Source organism: Varroa destructor, unplaced genomic scaffold, assembly GCF_002443255.2.
Source record: "Varroa destructor unplaced genomic scaffold, Vdes_3.0 BEIS01000004.1, whole genome shotgun sequence".
NCBI classification, from domain to species: Eukaryota; Metazoa; Arthropoda; class Arachnida; order Mesostigmata; family Varroidae; genus Varroa; species Varroa destructor.
Genome location: NW_019211457.1, coordinates 5,532,033 through 5,549,580, shown reverse-complemented (window position 1 = coordinate 5,549,580; position 17,548 = coordinate 5,532,033). Strand labels below are relative to the sequence as shown.

The 17,548-nt window shown below is 41.0% G+C and overlaps 1 protein-coding gene and 1 long non-coding RNA gene across 8 annotated transcripts in view; one reads left to right on the top strand and one right to left on the bottom strand.

The window, feature by feature from the left end:
- The window catches only part of LOC111249432 (cAMP-dependent protein kinase type II regulatory subunit-like), a 91,131-nt gene that overhangs the window by 16,722 nt on the left and 56,861 nt on the right, over positions 1-17,548 (top strand). The gene's annotated exons all lie outside the window — the stretch shown is intronic.
- On the bottom strand, positions 13,238-15,660 carry LOC147755768 (uncharacterized). The gene is made up of 3 exons (XR_015326454.1): positions 15,564-15,660; positions 13,585-13,752; positions 13,238-13,335 (listed from the first exon to the last, which is right to left on the bottom strand). It is a non-coding gene; the product is annotated as an uncharacterized LOC147755768 (long non-coding RNA).

Genomic DNA, 17,548 nt, shown 5'->3' with positions numbered 1-17,548 from the left:
CTGTTTCAAGCAGAAAATAGCTTCGATTTTTGCCTTTCTTTGCCAGCGGTAAATTGAACTGATCGAAGCACAGTGGTCGCGAATGCTACATATAGCACTACCACTCTACGTAGCTTTTTTTTTTGTTAAAATTTTCGACATTCGGCAACGGAGTGTAGGAACGACTAACGTATATGCGGTAATAACGGCCATTCTCAACAGCGCGGCTACCGTTTTCATGCTTATTGTATTTTCGTTGACTGCCATATTCGAAGGGTGGGGTACACAAGACTGTACCTTTTCTGAGCTGTCTCCGGATTGTACACTCCGATTGTTTGCTACATATTTATATTAACGGAAGAATTGAGGACGTGAGAGCGGTAACAAATTGGACGGGCAAGCAAGCGAAAACATTCATCGTTTTAGAGGGATCTATTTATTCAAGCTACTAGGGAAGCTGGGGCTTCGTCCATATTAAGCGTATATCGAACAATTATAAAGATAAATATAATGACAATTCTTGTAGGCATGCTGTAGATATATGTACCGTTTAATGTAAAGCTATAATAAAACGCTACGAACAACGATACATAAATTAAAAGGCAATTTTCGTTAGCGAGGCAAATGAGGTAGAAACCCTAGACAAGACTAGATTCAGCAAGACATTCCTTGCTAAATCTTTTAGTGAAAGAAAGGCCTTAATTATATAGTAAAGAGGTAATTAATTATACAAAGAGTTTGTTTATACAGTGAGAACAGTCCGAGGCTTAAAAAAGTTTCGAAATCGACACTGGATTATCATGATCGATGAGAAATGCATATTTATATCAATAAAGGCTTCAATTTTTCTTCAAACGGAGGTATCGTTCGACCGTGAATCTTGTATTTGTTCTAATGGTTGACGATCTATTTGCTCTTAACCTCACGGTTTTTCAATGTTTAAACATTGTGGAACTGCATTAAATTTGGGTTTGCAATTCTCGGATAGATTCGCGCGGATAATATTCGTGACTGGGGCAAACGAAAAGTATACATTCTGTGTCTAAAATCAATGTCAGGATGATGAATTTTTTTTGAGAAAAATTGTAACGGTTGAGACCGATATAAGGACGACTTCAATAATTGCGCCACAGCATCACTTAGATGCTTTGAAGACACGCAGAATCGTTGAAAGGATCGAAACGACAATTAAAAAGTAAAACATAAACATGCTGAGCGTACTACATGTAACCCGCATGCATGTTCCCTTCATCTTTTAGCAAGTGTTTGTTCAACGAATCCGCGTAATCGTCCGATCGCCGGCTTTAGCCACAGAAAAATTATACTTCTACAGTAATACAAATATTTACATAGATGCACGTAAGATAGATATTCGCCCTTGTGAACAACATTTCGTTGAAGGGAATATTCTATTTACTGGGTTTCTGATATACCATTCGAGCTTGGCTGTTTGTAAGCGCCATAGAATTGGCCGAATCGAATGCGCGCGTCACGCGTAGTCACAGACTTCTTGCTAGTATAATCTAACCCTCATTCCAGCTGTCTTGTAAGCACAACCGCAACAATAAGGAATGATAGAATGAACGCGTATGTGATCAGCCGTATATCCGCCAGTAATGGTCATCGGTACACAACAAGCGTGTATTAGGGTATCAATTGTTTTTTTCTGCCGAATCGGTCACAGCTTCATCCAGCCTCTATTAAAGCTCGTTTATTTCTTTATCTTGTTAGCAAATGGGCCAATCTGACAACTTTCACAATTCGGTCTACTGTCGCTGCCTGCCGTTAACGTGCTGTCGATCTGAATAATCATGATATATGTCTCGAACTGGCTCTGGATGAACTTCAGATTTATTCGTTGCCTTTCGTAGTGTCGAACCGTTCTTGGCCGCGGTACTCTTCTACAACTGTTTCATCGTGTTCAACGTACGCCCTACAGTTATTATCGAAGCTGCCAAAACAAACTCATTGCAACACCTGACAGTAACAATTTTTACATACATTAATAACAAGGTAATGGTCGCAACGTGTTTTAGTCGCCAACTGCATAATATACTGTGATTTGCCTTGACCGTTTCATAGTAGTAGCAATTATCACTGCATGTAAAAGCACGCAGATCAACCAGATTTCAGTTAGTTTATGTCACTCTCCCGTTCGATGTTTAACTCCTTTAGATACTTTTTACTCTGCGTAGTTGTATCACGCAGATACGTTCTATTTAGAAAATGTCCATTAAGGCCCAGAGAGAAATTTGTTCGTTGTGATATATATATGTATGCTATTATTTTTCAACAGAAAGCATAGTAAATGCAAAATGAAGCTGGCAACAGACGTCCGAAACGCTGCACCTTAAGTGTCTGCCAACGAACTGTGCGGGTATAGCTCATCAGAAATACAAGATCAACGAGCACGAATTCTGTTTCTTCTTCAAGCTTCGGAGGAAAATCAAAGGTACCACGGATGGGAAACCAGTGCCAATTGATCGATCCATGATACCCTCCTGTCCTTTGCCTCATTGTTGGTTCTGCGACGAAAGCTATTTAGAGATTCGGATAGTTCAAGCACGTCGGAACGAAGTGATTATTATTCTCCTTTGGCTGAAGCTCAACTGCCTTCACTTGCGGCTCAATGAATAAGACCAAGTTTTAACTGGGATTAATAGTTTGGCAGAAGATTATTAATGGCCGGCTTAAAAACAAGGCTTCTATTAATTATTATTAATACCAATAATATTAAAACAAGAAGTACAGATAAGGTTGAACAGTGCAAAGCTTCAACATCAGCTTTAACCCTACCCTTATCGCTGGGAAAACGGACAAGCCTTTATAGCCTTAACAAGCTAATCAAGCGCATCTAGAACCGAGAGCGGTTTCTGCTCTTAGGTACCCTACAGAATTTCAACACTATTCACTAGTGCACAATTTCAATGTAACGACATACATTTTATCTGATCTTTTCTTTTCGCGTGCGGCCTTTTTTGCCTCGATCTCGACTCCGTAGTTTACTCTTTACCGTTTGGGACCTCAATTTTTCTCGGAGTTCAAAAAAGCAAACAGGTTATTTCTTCTATTATCCTAGTAACGAACGGCAAAGCTCAGGAGCAAACAGCCGTACAACAAGTTAGCTGCCCTGCTGTGACCCTATCCATGCTCCCATTTGCCATATGCTGGAAGTTCCACCCGCTGTTACCTCAGGTGGATTGGTGCCATCAGCGGGTAGTGGGAGACAAAAAGTCTGCGTTTGTTTATGGTTCCGCTGCGAGATGCGAAGTGTGAAATGAAGTCTGCCAAGAATAACCTATAGACGAACAGGTTATATTGGAAAAAAATTGAGCACTGAAAGAGATGATATTTTTTATGCTTCTTCAAAAGAGATCAAGGGACCGAGGTTCGTCCCAGAATGCCCCCCAGCTCTGGCTGGGGGTGTGTAGATGAGGTACATTTTAGGGGCACGTTTTATGAGAAGGTTGAGGGAAATGAAGATTGCTTTCGAGTCCTTCGGTTTTGGCGGTCTAGGATGACGGTGTTGCAGTAGAAAACGTAAGTTTGGAATAGCAGGCGGTTTGTACAACTGAGGTTCGAAGGTTGGGGAGCCTGCGTGTGGCGTCCCTGCCTGAATCAGTCTGTATGTTGACATTTGAGTGCAGTAGAATGGTTGTGGGCCACGGACTGGTCAGTAGTGGACGTGGGCTGAAATACCGACGTCATCGCGTATTCGTGGAGTTGCAGTGGCTGATATGTAGAGAGGGGTACTGAAGAAGTTGGGATTCGATTTTCAGCCCTCGGTACTAGTGGTGCCATATTCGCGATATGTCCAAAATGGAACGGACAAAAGAGGAGTAAAAGAAGAAGAACACGAAAGAACGAGAAGGAAGTAAATCATCGAAATGGACGGTGATGTTAGGGACAAATTAGATTCTGAAGGATGTAGAGGACCTGGAAGCTTGCTGAGCAGAGCGCCGAAGAGGGTAACAAATATGAGGCGGCAGAGTAGAACGTTATGGGCAAACAGAGTACGGCATCTCTTTTATGTCCTGGACAGTTTGCCGTTTAAATAGATCCGCTCTCTTTGCACGATGGTGTTATGCTTTCGGCTGAGCAGAAGGTGTGCTGTGACAACGTCGAAATGTACAGATTTAGGCCCTTCTCGTTTTTGTCTTTCTTAAATGAACTGTCGAATGCGTACGGTTTATGAAGGGGGCTTTTTGGAGTTGAGGCTGAAATTAACAGGTTTGCATCTTGAACATAGCCGCTTGTTTGAAGCATGTTCTTAGAATCTTGTTCGATGAGATATTTAAGCGCTGAGACAGAAACGTCATACACTCGGCTGCATAGGCACTCTAACTTTAATTGATTAGATCATTTAGGTTTTGTCCGTTTTGATGAATATCTTATTTCGGAGAATTTCCGAAAAAACTAACGAAGTGAAAGGTCGAGATTGACAACTCGTGTGCTTTGAGACCATTTTGCTTTAACTGTGGGTCGCAGCCCACATCGTTACTGTTTCTGCCATTGCGCCACGGAATCTACATACTTCACACGTTGTTGTAAGTTCTCAACACAACAGCACTGATTTATTGCATATAGAAATTGTATAATTTGTTATAACCATTCATGTATGTGATTTTCCACCTTTCCGGCACAAGTTCTCGATATGTATCTTCAAGACAAATTGGCACCGAATGTTTAAAAAATATATTCATTCTTTCTTTTGTCGGCTAGCCCGTGCAAACGGGGTACGTACGGGAAACGTACGATCCGACTGAAGCAGCGTCAGAAAGAATCGTTTTTCTTCAGGTAAAGACACTTTTACTGATTCATCTTTGCTGATAATACTATGACTTTAATATATTATTCTCTAGAACTAAAAAACACTTATGAGAGCATAAGACGCATTTAATGTGCCCATCAACGTATTAAGCTGAATGCGCAGAATTTTTTTTCAGAGAAAAACCTCTACGTGCTATAGATATTACTTCGAAATTCTATGGTATTTAGAACGAGCCATCTGCACCTTTCATCTCGAGGCAGAGCAAAATCCAGGGCAATTGGCAGAGAAGGGTTTTAATTTTAATAAGTAGTTCTGACGAATGAACGTGCATGCCTGTTGCGTGTGTGTGTTTATCATAAATTATCCTTTAATCTGTTTGAAAAACATCGAAAGCCCGGAACGAGGGACGAGAGCAGGACTGAACGTGATTTTAATAAATTCCAATAAAGCCATGTGTGTGATTTGTATTATAGAAGTATCGCAGAGGGAAAAGGGCAGGGGACTAAGGGCAGCGACTGTTGAAGTAATCCTACTCAAGCTGTTCCCCATTAATGTCATCTTTTCAGCTAAGCTCTAAACTTATGTCGTTGGCATTTTCTATCTGATTCAAGCTAACGACGTACGCTGATCGACTTAAATCTGCAGAAGCTGTTGTTCACGATTACAAAAGCACATCGTTATTACGGAAGCAATGTACAGTTAACTTAGGGTAAATCATAATGGACTCGAGACATAACGAAGCAGGTTCAACTACACTGTACTTATTCAGTTTCCATACGTAGATTTTTTTTGTTCTGTGTGAGATGTTTCTTTAAAATCGATTCCTCGCTCCGATATGTAGTTTTCGATGAAGTATAGCACATGACCTGTAACCCCTATGCTTCGAGTTTTACTTCGAGGTCATAGCAGCTTGAAGCCAGCACGAAAGAATATATATACACACCCGAATTCGAACCTAGACCGCAACATCTTTCTAACATAAGGAGACAAATACGTTAGCGACTAAGCTATCACCGAGATATGTCCCTGTATCTCGGGACGAATATAGCTATATTTCGGTGTGAAAGAGGCCTACTATGGTATCTGATGCACCTATGTCAAGGCTGTGAGCTTCTTTGAGCGATTTCTTTAATGAAAATCAATTGAAGGGATCGATTTTGATGAATATTTTTCTTTCGAAAAGAAATCCAAATGAAAAAAACATTTTACATGATCACACTGTCTTTATTTCGTCCGTCTTCCATAGGTAGATGCCAGTCAATTCGGCCACGTCTCCTGCGAATGCGATGTAAAGCACGTTTACAACTGAGTAACGATTGAATAACGGATTATTTTTAAGCGCGTCGTATTTTTCGCGATAAAATATGCGCATCATTTTCACACCTGACAATTTTTCACAAAAATTTTGCACGCGAAACCCAATTCCTCTAGCTGCTCTCATTTCGTACGTCTGCGCCATACAATCGTCAGCCTATAGAATCAGATACGTTCATGCACTGACTTTAAAGTAACCGCGTTAAAATCTATTTCTACAAAGAGCGGCAAACAAAAGCTTTACTTAATTAAGCTTAGCTCGTAATTGCTCGCTGTAGATAGAGGTCAACCTAAATAGTATGATGTTTGTCGACCTTTACAACCGACAGATATTAATTGTATAAGTGACCATGTTGCCGAGGCGAAGAACGGGTAACAGCGACAATCGCCGAATGAAAAAAAGGCTCAATGTCGGAGGCGGACGAAGTAGACAACAATCAGTATCCGTGTGACGATAGGTTTACGAAGAGATGTTTAGACAGGTGCTACGGTTACTTAGCGACAGAAAATTCAGAATTTGTCTTCCCACTAGTCTGAATGAGACGAATAGATGTCACCGCCTTGGCAAGAAATATGCTGCCGCACTGATTATTAATCAATCACTATTTATTTATTAGTGAGTTATTGAACCAGGTGTACAGAAGGCAACTTAATATATACGCCTTCTAACTTGGGTCAAACGCATCGGGTATTTAACTTTTAACGATAAGTAAGGTTCGAAAGATCGCGGCACATTCACTCATCCATGCACCATGCGACTCCTTTTGTACCTCATATTTTACAGGACGGCTTAATGGCGGCTAGACTAGATGCTAACGCTTGACTCTACCTTTGCGCCTTCGGTTGGCCGCATTCCTGGCCAGAGCACTTGACTAACGTGAAGCCTATTATATGGGTCGTAAAGAGAATGGAACTATATTTCCATATGTAAATTAGCTTGCAACTTTTCTAACGACGATAGGACGATATCTATTTGATGCTTGTACTGAATCGAACGGCTGAAATGAGTTACTATCTGACTAGAAGGAATGGTTCTATAATGTATTAGATTGAAATAAATCCACAGTGTGAGTTTTGTTTGCCTCATACATTTATGAACAGCTTATTAAGAATACGCAAAAGTAGGTATTCAAACTGAAGATCGTTGGCATCAGCTCGTACCTGTTCAGTCGGAGCGCTGAGGCACACCTGACTACGTTACAACAAAACAGTCCCGCTCACAGCGATAATAACCGTACGTTAAAAATAATAATGTCAGTCCGTCTAAATCGGCTACGAATTATTATGGATCGTAGAGCAGCTATGGATTGAACCTTGGTAGTTAACTTTCGTTGCTTCGATCGATTGTGATGCTATGGATTTCGAATCCGTTTAATTGTCGCTACACAGCCCCATAGGGAACCAGTAGCTACTGTGCCGGCTTTTGATGTTCATTGTTCTACCGTTTCCGCAATGGCTGAGTCACACACTGACCGAGATCCGTTTGCAGGTCTGCGTAGGCTGTGCCGGCGTTAGGTAACGGTGTTTTCCGCTTTTGGTCTGCGTTTCGCTCGTCTATTGCGGGCCTAAAGCTCAGGGCAATCCGGCTACTAGAAGTCGGTAAGCATTCAGCAGTCGTATGCAAACGGACAGAAACCCAGGCCACAGAAGGGCTCGTCTCTCAAGGGTTATTTTGAACCGGTCGGGCATACCGGTTCGTACAAAATCCATGTGGTGCGACGGACATAGGTGGAACACAAAAATCGAAATGATTGGCGTTAGTGGCACAATGGGATAAACGATAATAAGCTACATTGAAGAGCACGCAAACAGCTATGTCGTGCTTCGTTTGTATTGCGGTACCGAGTTAGCAAGCCGGATGCCTGCAGGCTCAATTGTCAAGATCTGTTTGTTTGTAGGGTCACGCTTGTCGATCGATATGCACGCATAGTGGGAGTCAACGAAGAAAAATGGTCGTTTTATCGACGCGTCTTCCGTAATTGCCTATCATGATCCGACAGCCCAATCTGTCAGGCTTCTTTTTTTTAGACTCTGCAATTTCAGCGTTGGAACGATTCGGACTTTTGGTATGACAGTCCAGCAGACTGCCTAATAATATACAAGCCCATTGTCATCGCTGAGCCCGTAATCGCCATACAGAAAGCATCGTATGTTTGCGAATGCTGTTGGATTATATCGGGCAGTTTGTGTCGAAACAAACCTGTAGTGTTCCCGTATGATGCGGCTTCGTGGTTCAGCGACAACAATGGGTCATGAGTGAAAAAAGCCAGCGCGAGTACAATCAGCACTCACATGACGAGTGAAACGGACCACACAGAGCCGACTTACGCAGCCCTTCCATAACAAATAGTTATATAGCACTTGCGGTACAAGTTGGCAAGATAATTGCGATTCTACAAGGTATATATCTCAGTAGGTGGTTTCGAAACAACGATACGGTCAGCTTCCTTCGTAGCAGACCACAATTCAGGTTATAAGGCAAGAGGCTCCGTGATGGTTGGCAGCTTCTGCTGATAATATGTTGTTAGGTCCTACTGAATCTATGTACCTCAGAAGCCCTGTTAGGGTTCTTTGTGTTTTTTCATATATAGATCTATTAGAGCTTCACCTATATCACATCCGAACGACTGGTAGGCTCAATTTTATTGTGGCTTCCATTCCATTAGACGGCTTCCAGTACGAAATTTATCTATGCCCGGGTTCGAACCTAGACAACAACGCGTCCTCAAGATTAGCAGGCAAACACGTTACATACTACGCTAGCACGGCGTTAATTGTAAGATGAAGCTTGCTCTTGCTCAGGCTGCTATAACTCACCCGACAGCCAGCTTCGCCGGATATTGACTCGGAACTCGGAAGTATGACTAACCTATTGTACCTCGTAAGCCTATCATCGCGTATACGCCTTTTTTTCTCTATATACGTGATTATCTCTACGCGTTATATATATGCATGTGTATTCGGAATGCTATTATAGTAAAGCTAACGGTAGTGACAATTGTCAACGGTCAAGGTTGCTTAGGCTCTAAAGCTACGATAGAGCTGTTATCGGTTAACAAAATTAGTAATTATTATAATTATTGACTTGCTCTCGATGTTCGCAATGTTTAACGTAGACGGAAAGTCGTACGGTAGTATAAGACACCACCAAATAACCGAGACTTAATTCTTACTACACTCGTATGCGCTCTCTGTAGTTCTCCCGGTAGAAGCAATTTCCACGCAAATTATTTGCTTACCAAAACCCATGTGTGAGGTACAATCACACAATTGTTTAACATACTGAAACATTGGAGACATCCAGTATCAGATTTTTGATGACCGATCGCCAACAAACAGTGGGTGGATTTTCGTTTCGATTATATATATAATGATGTTGCATCTGTTAATGTCCAATAAATAATCACAGGATAGTCAGAATACGATGAACATAAAGATTACGTTGTTGATTAGGGTACAAAATTTAAACAAGACACAAATACTTGAATACATATATATGTAAATCAATCAGCGCCGCTATCTCAAAAGCTTAGCGCGCTTCGATGTTTAAGCGCGGGTTTTTTTAAAGTAGGCGCCACTCACAAATGCATTGATTTCTGCACAAACGTATGGCCAGATGCTGGCGGCGACGGCCTTTTCCAGCTTATTGTTTTAGCGATCGTTATCTGTAGCACGATTTCCTTAGGTGTCTACTGTTGCAATGCATAATGTATTGGGAGGGCTTTCAAACTATCGCTAGACGAAGGAGCTTCCGAGCATTTCCAAAAACATCACTATTGCTTCTGAGAATTGGCTTCCGCTCCCTTTATTGCCTTTTGGTTGCTTCTAAATCGCCATATGAGTAAAAGATGGACGCATTTAACTCAAAAATCAATATACGTTGATCATCCTGATAGAAAATAACAACAGCTATAGAAGCATGTGTTGTCACCATAAACAGCTGTATTAAATCTTCCAGAGAAAGTGGCTATATTTATGATAATATGGTTAATCACTAGGAAAAGACCGGGGTAGAACCTGCGTTTTGCCTCTTACAATTACATCTCTCTGCCCCGTTAAAATGCGAAATCTATATTAGTGGTATTATCTCTTTCATTCGACTTGAAAAAATAGTTCCCTATTATGATAGGATATCGGGTAAGGGGCGGACTTTCTGTCAACGAAGAATGCACGATGACTACTAGAATGGAAACTTAATCAGGCTCATATACGTGCCTGTAAATCCCACTTTATCCGCATCTTATGATCGTTGTCGTTAGAATCGTTAGGTCACAGATCGGATAACCACAGTGCTGTCGCGTTATTTGTTGAAACAGCAAACATACTCGGTATTAATGACGCACGCTTGAACATACGCCTCGTGCATGCGTGCATTTAAGGAGCATCGGTTGAAGTAATCAATATTCAATTGGTGCATTTCCTTACTTAATTAGATTTTACGTGTAGTATATGTCGTTGGTGAAGCTCAAAATTAGTTGTCCTTGTAAGCTCTTTTCGGCGATAGGTTTACCTGTTTAAACCCGCACCAATGTAGGATTGGGCAAGTGATCGGCCCTACTAAAATAACGTTAAACTGATTACAGATGACTCTCATGCAATGTTTATGTGAGCTATAGAATTTTCCATACATAGATAGACTATCTTAGCCTGTCAAATCTTGGGTGGAGATGAAGATTTGTCGTGAAACGAGGATACACTTGGGCATATTGCTAATTTGCGAGGCCTGCCTTGCGGTACGGCCTGACCCGAAGCTCTAGAGAAGGGTCGTTGCTGTGATTGTTCGTTGGCCGTCTCCCATTGTTGCCGTCGTCATGAAAGGAGGATAGATAACTAATATATACGACCGCAAATAAAAAAGCCCTTTAGACGTCGTAAACGTAATAAAATAACTACGGAAACGAATATCTCCTTGTTGTTCTTCAGCTGAAATCATAGGCGTCGTACGACCGCGCTCAGGCGCTTACAGTATTCATTATTTTTGTAGCAACTGGAAGTACATCGTACAGACCTGTTCAATTACAGATGGTTATATAGAGACTGAATAGTAATGTGCAAGTATAGTATATAGTAATGTGCTGAATGTTTTTCTGCTGTCTATGATCCCAGCACATAAAAGAAAAAAAAAAAAAAGAAAAAAGCTCACAAACAAACACATACATATATATATATATATATATACACACACTCAAACTAGCGAACTTTTTTATATATAAGGAATCACCGTGCGTGTACACTTCAGTTAGGATACAGCCGTTAGTATTTTCAACTTTTTGGCATTTAATTTTTCGGCATGTGGATAAGATTTAGAAAATCAACGTTATTCTGCTTTGCCTATGATACATTGTAATCGTAGGCGTTTGTTGGTTTACCATATATCTGGACATTTATCTATTTCTGCAAGGTCGACGTATCTTACCGTCGTCTACATTCCGATAGCGACCGCTTACTAAGATATTTCAACGATAACTACCACAAGGCTAAAGGCGTTGCGGTGTCGACGAATACATGAAAAGGCTGTCTGTAGTAGTTGCTTGGAGATGTACGGCGTTTGTGAAGTGGTTACGAACCTATAACTATTAATTGAGGTCCCTCCACTTGCGGTTTGCCATATAGAGACCTCACTGTACTTGTGACTGCCGTACGATTCGCGTGTCTGGTAAATGGTTAGAAATGATTTCACAATGGATAAGGACAACGATAGCTTCGGTCCGAGGTCACGAGGACGATACGTCGTCTAACGAGAGTCGCCAACTCAGTCGGGCGAACAGAAATGGTAAATACTACAGCTTACAGATTTGTCTCCTGATTTCTCTACCCTCATTTATTACTATCACAGACAGCTTATTCGTGGTGTTCGGTCGCACCAGTGAAATCAACCCGTCTAACTTTCATCTTCTCCTTTCGGCTCATTCCTTGTAAATTGTATTGGGTCTGAAGGCGCCGGTATCGTTGCAGTTTTTCAGTCAATGCGAGCGAGCTATTGAGTTTGCTATTCGTAAAAGGGACGTACGTATGGCCGATGGCTGCATTGCTCAATGGAAAGACGCAGATGTAATAGAAAAGAGTGGGTGAAAGCAGAATATAGAGATGATAAATAGTGTGAGTCTCCGGTTAGAGAGTAGAAGCTAGAGTTTGCATGAGTATGGTGTATAAGTACGGTTTAGAGTGCAGTCGGCCTTTGTTTGCCGTGTAAAAGGCACGTTGTACCGGGTAAATGGATCGGTAGGGACGTTTTTTTTTTTTTTACCTACAACAAGGTAAAGGAAACGATCTGGGAGATAGCAGAATATTATTAGGGCTTAGGTTTACAAAAGGCACAAGCTTATCTAAATAATCTTTCCGCTTAGCAAAAAAATTGTACTTGTGTAGAGTGGGTGCTGTGAAATGCCTGGCCTTTAGCTTAGTTACCAACGTCAGCAATGTAATATTGATTTTGTGTTCAGCTAGTATTTTGTGTAGGGGATGCCATGGGTTAAGCAGAGAGACCATATGTTAGCTTTATTTGTCAACTGAGGGGTATAATTATTCAGCAAGAGATAGGGCACATCCATAATAGGAGATAAGGCATGTATTAGGTAACAAAGCTTATTGTGTTCAGCTTATTTTTGAACCAGCCTGTATCGCTGTCTAGCTATACAAAATTTACCTCGAGAGGTTTGTCGATGTTAGTGGCGTCCCCATACGAATACCTTGCGCTATATTTAATAAATCAAAGTGCAGGATATGTTCTATTTGCTATACGAAGTGATTTGCCACTGTGGTCTTGAAGCTGAGCTACTTCATAACAAATAAGCGAATCTAGGATACTTATATACAAGATTCTTCGTGGATACGAACGTACCTTTCCCACCATGGCATTAATATATTATTTTATAGCTAGGTGGTCTTCGCTTCCAGTGAGGGCCATTTATTTGAAGGCTGTTAAGCTAATAAATGTTTTCAAAGACCAAATAATATCTGCCTCAACCTGTACCGCCTATGCTCAGGATTTATTTTCTGTCATATGGCGAACATGTGTTCTATAGAGACTGCGCTGCTGTGATTCTGGCTTCAATGAAGTCAATTATTTATTTTGGAGATAGGTTTTCTACACGATTAGCTTCATTGTAACTAATCGATATGTCAGGTAGAAATCATCATCATCATCCGTTTTCTATTTGTACGTTTACTCTCGTCGGCTAAACGTGACGACATTAGTGCTGAAATGCTGTTGCATATCAGAGTTGTCCTGCGCCCTGACCTGGCAGCTGTTAGCCCTTTAGGCTTAACACCTTTAACAGCGGCATTGTTATGCTTTGTTTACCATTTATATAACATACATTGTGTATATATATATATATATATATATATATATATATATTTGGCATACTTTGTATAGCCATTCTGCGCTACCGTAGCGGGCTGATAGACGATATTCTTGAAAAGTGTAGTTATAAGAATTATCATACGTGTATCTCACCAGGCTAAAAAATACGCGGAAGAAAAGAGAATTGACAAGAATTGCCTGAACAGAGACCCACCTGTGACGAACAAGAAGTAAGTAGTGTCGTATGACCATTGAAGGGTGCGAGTTTTCCATGGTTATATCCCCGAGTGTGCTAAGTTGGAGGACACCCGAATGCGCACGTGTCAGGCCGAGCCGTTCCTCCAAACGCAGGACGCAGGGAGTTAGCCGAATCCCCGCGGCTCTGAGATGAACATCATTTGCACAGCCCAATTAACATACAATGGTAAATGCCAGAAAAACACAAATGAGCGTTCGTTCGCATTGTATATTTAGCATCTGCAAGTGCTCTACGTCTAAGCCATACAATAATATTATAACTTAGCATCATTGCTTCGACAATTAGAAAAAACGAGTCCAGATGAGTGTGCGTGCACACGTAAGTTAGTCAAGTCGGTTTTATACTTCTTCTTCACATATTTCCGTTCATGACGATGCTTTCTGCTATGACGTATTGAACGATAAATATGTCCAAACCGTCCTATTTCTGTCTGGGGCATTTTTGAGCAAAATAGAGAAAGAAAGCGTGAAGGCCGAACAGACAGAAGATGGTAAACGACTTGAATTGTTGGTGGCATTTTTTTTTCCATAGAGCTAGCTCAGTTAGGCAACAACTACACTCAGCACTTAGCATTGACAAAGGGTCGATCAGACTCGTTCACCGCTGATCGATGGGGCATAACTTGATGAAAGTATGCACGGCTTCGCTCGTGGTCCGACAGCAATGTAAATGCTCTCTCCATCTTCGCGCTGTATTTTTTCCGTTCCCGATCTCTCTTCTTGCCCATTTTCGACCTTTCTTTCTGTATCATGGAAAGCCACCACTGTGTTGGATCAAGATCGATTGAATGAAATGCAGGCAGGCACGTCATTTCCCCCCTGGCACTTTAGTCTAAACAAGTCGTCGTAAGATTTGTTCTCTTGCACCTTCCCCCTAAAACGCAACAAGAACAGCTGTGTATTCATTGGTCTGAGTTCCGATCACCCGACAGACGTCTACACACGTCCGCTTTAAGTTGACGGCGATGACAACGCCTTTCACGATGACACCTAGCCTTCGGGACAGGACGAAACGATGCCGCTACTGATGAACCGAAATGAAAATATTTTGCCCTCGGAATTCTTTGTTGTGCTTCTAGTCCAATGAGGATTCCACTCTAAATGTAAATATAAACGTTTTTGTTGATTTGTCGGAGACGTGACAACCGTTTTTCTCTCTTTTAGTTAGATGTCTTCGAAATCAGCTATCTAAGGTAATAAAAGTCGCCTCGAGTCGAACTTAGCTTCATTTGAAAAATAAGATTTGCTAAAACTGTCGAAACGCCAGACTTTTAGCATTTTAATGAGGCAACTCACTACTATATGTGGCATGTTCATCTATAAAAACAGCCAATTTTATCGTTTTCCCAAATGTGCACATATTATATACAATGTATGTGACGGCCTTGTTTCTCACAGTTGGCCACCAGGTAAAGATGTGCAACTCTTCTTTGATATCGAACGAACCCTCCCATCTCTGTGCCTTCTTATTCCTAGGTGACAAGGCTGAAAGCGCGAATGATGTGTGCATGACAATTTGCGTGGATGATCATGCCGCCCTGCGTTATCTATGATAAATGATTGCCGATGATGCTCCATGGTAGTTACCACTACTTATACTACGACGTAACACAGATATCCCATAAATCTCCAGGACGTCGCTATCAATAACCATCGATAGGTCACAACCCGTACCTGCCTCGATACAAGCTCGAATGTGTCCTTACCCAGTGTTTTTTCGCCGCTATACATATATGTATATGAAGCAGTTTTCAGAAAGATAATCCAATGAATTTTCCAGTATCATTATCTTTGAGTAATCATTAATATGTTTCGAATTTCATGTCTGACATCGCTGACGGCCGACCCTCACCACCAAATGAAACGTGCTTATGTCTGGGTTCGAACCTACACTAGCATGTATCATTGAGATTAACGAGCAAACAGATTTCCTACTGAACTATCATGGTAGCATGTCATTCCCGCTGCTCTACGTGAGCGTATAGACTCCCTCCGCCGGCTTTTTTTTCTTCTTTCGTAGATAAATGCCGAGTGTATGGTTCGCGTAGTCGGTAACAGCAGCGGCGGGGCATCTAGATACAATGAAACCATAGAACGTCAACACTATTTTCAACGGGCGTCGTATGATTGACTGATACGATGTCGGACTTTTTCTGTTTCTGTCTCTATTTTTCTCTCGGTAAAACCTTCGTTATCAAACGAGTGCAATGCCTGTAATACAAGGCTATATGACTTGACGGCGAATTTTTCACGGATCTCACTGTTCGAGATTCGGCAGCCACAGAAATGATCAGCGATTGTGTGTCGGGTTGTGAGCACCTGGCCAACCTAGTGGCCTTCGTTACGTATTGAATATATTGTGTCAGGCCATTATATCGTACTCTAAGTCGGCTACTGTTTATACTATTCGCCTGTTTCAAGTATCGCATACAGCAGTCGTGCCATTTCATAAACAAACCAAGTGCGGAAGGCAAAGAACGTTTTTTTTGTTTATTTAGTGTGATCTGCATTATCAATATTGTTGTTGCTGTTAATAGGATTAGATTATTGAAATAATATTCGCGGCTAGACCTAATAGCAGTCATTTACTTTTCTTAGTATTGCTAGCTAAGTTACCTTTCAATCATTTGCGAGCCATGTCTGTATTAATATACGTTCATGTCGATGATTTTTCATATATTGAGGCTTGAATTTCATTCGTCATTTGCCTATAAAACCTAACTATCCTCTAAAAATTACTCCTCTGTTTATTTAAACGGTGTATAGACCTTGTTGTATACAACCTACGCAGTAGAGACAAAAAAAAACCACCAGGGGAGGTCACTGTGCGCTCACAGGTGGCTAACTTCATTTACCAGCCTATTAGCAAATTTCTGGCACAGGTCATTTCACTTTTATTCGTTTATTATGCATTTACGGTTTGTTATTTAAAAGCCAATAATTTATGTTTGAGGCAGGAACTTATGGCCAATCTAATTCAGACTATATAAATATATATATATATATATGAATATAACCATTGGATTGTTAAAAAAGGGTTGATTATTTGTTAGCTAGCTGAAGTATATATATAAATAAAAAAAAAATATATATATGTATATTAATAAGAAAAATAAAAAATAAAGCAAATAATGTAAATGACATCGGGTCGGCGTTAGCGTCGTTCGAAAGTTGCCTCTATTCAGACTTATGATGCAACACCTAGAGTATGAGTGAAATTTCTGAAATATCGTTATTTTATTATCGCTACAATTTATTGCCCACACACGCTACCCAGGGACATAAACAAAAATGTATGCTGTTTATGGTTAAGGTGCGTATCACCGGATGACCCCCTCCTTCCCACCCCCTCAAACATGCTCCTTTTTCTGTCAGGCTGGAAATTTCGACGTGAAATATACTCCTCCTAGTAATAGGCCAAGCACGAAAGAAGTTGATTGCGGAAGTTCAACGTCAGTAATCACCATTACCGAACAGTTTTAAGCTGTTTGAGCAATTTTCTTAGCTGCAAAAAATCTTGACGTTTGAATGTTCCATGCATTAACGAATGTTCTCAATGTAAGGCAACGAAATTGAGCCGTCTTTGTAGCAGCTGATCACAATAATGGAAAATAGATCGCATACAACAACCATATGTGAAAGGTAAAAAATAGGAATATGTGTTTCAAGTAAAACCTGTGGCAAAACCCAGAGTGACGCCATGATGAGAGAGATGTCAGAGGACGCTATGGATTTGGCGGTATTGGAAATGAGTAAACAGAGAAGTTGTTGCCTTCCATACAATCTTCCAGACAATATCTGATCACTCAAAGCTTTACTTACTCGACAGAAATTGAGAGACCTAAGGTGGAAAATTTCATGGACATGCCCAGCAGCTCAGATACTGTACCGTCGGACTAATAATATCTGTTTCGGTCCCT